Source organism: Gracilinanus agilis, chromosome 5, assembly GCF_016433145.1.
Source record: "Gracilinanus agilis isolate LMUSP501 chromosome 5, AgileGrace, whole genome shotgun sequence".
Taxonomy (NCBI): Eukaryota; Metazoa; Chordata; class Mammalia; order Didelphimorphia; family Didelphidae; genus Gracilinanus; species Gracilinanus agilis.
The window spans coordinates 40299871-40303777 of NC_058134.1; positions in this window are offsets into that span (position 1 = coordinate 40299871).

A 3907-nucleotide genomic window follows, 5' to 3' on the forward strand; every position below is an offset into this window, starting at 1 on the left:
CCCTGCGGCCTGGGTGGGGAGGGGGCCTCCTGGGCTTCGTGCTGAGGCCGGTGGGAGGGTGCAGGGCCTCTGCCAACGGGGCCACCACGAGCCGTCCCAGTCCTCAGAGCTAACCGCCGCCCTCTGTCTTGCAGACTTGCTCTTCCTGCTGGGCCTCACGTCGTCCGTGTGCGTAGTGTCCGAAGTCATCAAGAAGGTGGAGAGGAGGAGGGAGCGGAGCCAGAAGCACGGCCCGGCCTCCTCAGCCTCATCCTCGGCCTCCTCGTTCCTGGACGTGTGATGCGTCGCCGCCGAGCCAAGGGCAGCAGTGGAGCTCAAGGACTCGCGGAGGGCTCAGGGACCGGAAGGGCGCTCGACGCGCCGGATGGCGGCAGCATTGAGACGTCACCCTGCTGGGAGTCACCTACGAATTATGCAACTTGGATAGAATCGTCCTTGATTTAATTGGCTTTTGAGATGGGAACGTTGTGAAGTACTTGGGAGGTGAATGAGAGGAGGAGGAGGAGGAAGAGGAGAAGGAGGAGGAGGAGGAGGAAAAGGAGGAGGAGGAGGAGGAGGAGGAAGAAGAGGAAGAAGGACAGCGGCGAAGCCCGAACCACCTTCTGCACTTACGAGGTCTGACGAGAGATAAACTGTCCATCTTAGATATACATATTTTAGTTCTTTTTTATTTTTAAATATTCTCTTCCTTTATGGTGGTGGGGCTTCAGTACTAATACAAGAATAAATGTCACATTTCAGAGGCGCCTCGTTGGGTGAGAGGCGGAGGCCCAGGAGGGCCCCTCCAGCTACTCTATTTATTTCCTTTCTTTTGCCATGTACGAGCTGCCGTTGGGGGACCGGGGGGGCAGGGGGGGTGCACAGGACATTACCACTGTCGGACCACTGTTTTCTTTTCTTTCTTTTTGTGATTGAAAAGCCTAAACTGCGATTTGAAGTAAATGTTTGCTTTTCGTAGTCAGTGTAAATGCTTGTATTTTCTTTGGACATGTGAATTTGGGAGTCAGGCAGAACTTTCGCACGCCTGGGCTTGGGATCCTTAAGCGGCCGCCATTAGGACGATCCGATGCCTTCTCTCACCTTCCGTATCCACACACCGTGTTCTGCTGAGCATCTGTGGAAAACGTGTACGTTAGTGGGGCCGAAGGGCAGCCCGGATTGTGCCGCTGGGCTCTCCGCAGCCTTCTCTTTTCAGATCAGGATATCCTTCACGTAGGCTCGGCGTTTCTTCAAGTCCAAGACTTGCCGCAGGATTTTCAGCCTGGATGATTTTTTACTTGTATTTAATTGTAAATTTTAATAATCCTCCTGTAACTTTTCATGTGGCCTTTCTTTCAATAGTACATTCTGTTTTCAAAACAAAAAGAAGAGTCATTAATTTAGATATAAATAAAGGATTCCTTTTTGCCCAGGAGAGAGAGGAGTCATTCCATGTACATTTTTTATCTAGCTCTTGGGGTCCCTTGGAGCCTCCTTTGTGTGTCATGCTCCCCTCTCCTTTCCACATTTCTAGTCCTGTCTTAAGTAGGCAAGTCGGAGAAAGAATGGGTGATTCGCTTCTTGAATACTTGCATTCATTCTCAAAAGTAAGTTATATAACAAATATAATTTGAATAGGTATTCATCGTTGGGTGCCAAGAAGATTCAAAATGGGAAATTTGATGCAGATTTTCTGACTCCCTGCTCACCCACAAAGAAATCTTTCACAAGTATTTAGTTTTTCTTAAATTACTCACCCCCATTTAAATAGCACTTTGAATACTTATAAAGTATGGGAGGACTCGGGATGAATCACCTAAGATTATATTTAATAAACATTAAAACCTAAATCATTGTTCTTGGGAGATTCTCTGAGTGTCACGTAAAGAAGCTCCGTCCTTGGGTGACTCCTCAGAGAGCCCCTGAGCTTTGTGCCTAGTGGCTTGTGCCTCACTTTCCCTTTTAGGGCTCAGTGATGAGGGGCTCTCTTCTGCTTCATAAATAAAATGGTTTATTCATTTAGCTGGGAATCCGTACTTTTACTAGCTGTCCATCTTCAAGGAAATTGGCTCCTATTTCATCCTTATCAGAGTTTTGTAACCCAAAGCACCAGTCATTTTCTCCTTTGCTATAGATCAACTTGAGTTGTGTTAGTACCTCTTTGTAGCCTTTGTCTTTTATTTCTCAGACATTCTATCCCTGATGACACAGTCGAGGTCATGATGAGGCTGCCTGTCCTCATTCTCAGGGAATTGGGTGACAGTTTTTCCCCTTTCATCAGTCATATTCAGACATGACTGATATCCCCCAGGTGTCATCGTACATTAGTATTGAAAACCGCTCCTTAAAATGTGCCTCGCTGAATGATGTAGACCGCCTTCTAACGTGGCACGCCGGAGACGATCCATCTAAAGTTCACAGATTCCCTTGGTGCCTGCTGGGGCTGCTGTGGGAGCCAGCCTCCTACCGCCCATCCTCAACCAAAAATCTTTTCGTGAAGGACCTTCTCGGCCGGGTACGCTGTCCTGGGAAGAGGAGGAGTTTTAGACAAGATGTGGTTCCCATCCCCGTGGGCTTGACAGGCCTTATAGAGAAGAGAGGAGAAGTAGAACCACATTATACAACATTTCCCTGTGAGCATCGCCAAGCAAAATTCTTGGGGAGGGTTAAGTGGGGAAAATGATTCCTGAAAGGAGGGGAGACCCCAGAAGACTCAGGAGAGGCTGACCAACTCTTCTTCCACAAATGGACAAAGTTCTTTAGCCTCAAAAAACCAAACCGTCCCCGGAAGGAAGTAGACAAAAGAAGCTGGAGTGATCCACAGACCTGCGCCTGGCAAGCCACCAAGCTCCGAGTCTGCTCCAGCGATTTCAAGGATCCGTGTGGCGTTCCGTCTCTGCGGACGTGTCGCTGCTCCACTGATGCTGATTTCAAGGATCCGTGTGGCGTTCCATCTCTGCGGATGTGTTGCTGCTCCACTGATGCTGATTTCAAGGATCCATGTGGCGTTCCGTCTCTGCGGACATGTCGCCGCTCCACTGATGCTGATTTCAAGGATCCGTGTGGCGTTCCGTCTCTGCGGACATGTCGCTGCTCCACCGATGCTGATTTTTCTCCGTTTAGGCCTTCCTTACTAGACTCAGTAAATTGCTGGGGCCTAAAAGAGTAGACCCCAATGGCTCATTTTTAAGAAGGTAAGTCACCTGAATCTGGTCAGTTGGTTTTTGGATGGGAGACTTCGTTTACCACAGGGGACAACATGAAGAGTCCCTGCGTACCATCGCCTTTGAGAATCCTTGTCATTTCCGTGTTACGAGGAGGCCTTTCCTGGGAGTTAAAGCAAATTAAAGCAAGCCACCCGATGCCTATCTTTCTGCAGGACACTGGCTAACCAGAGGAAGGGGCCGCAGCGGGTAGGCATGGCTAGAGTTGCAGCTGGACTGTCTGTTGGGACCGAGCCAGGGGACTTCATTGTGAGGGAGGACAATGGGCTCAGCCCACCCTTCAGCCGATGCCATCAGAGGTTCTTTGCGCAGTAATCCTGCTCGTTTTACCTTTCAGATAGGATTTGCAGCGGACTAAAAATGCCCCGAGTGGTCCCTGCTTTATGTTTCAGAGAAGAAAATGAGAGCAATGCAGGATGTTTTTCTAACCCTACAATGAAAATCTGTTCTTGCTAACCAACATTCTACACATGCCAGGGCTCATGAAAAGGGGTCATAACGGACAGCTAAAAAGTCCAAATCATTCCAGATTTATACCATGAAGTATTCAGGTGACTGACTAACATATTTTGATCTAATAACTAATTTATAATTGTCATTCAACCAACACTTATCCAGGGTTCGCTGTGCCCCAGATTCTAAGGCTATCATGCTACTTCTGCCTTCCAGGAGCGCCCCATCTAACAGAGGAGACAACTGTGCAG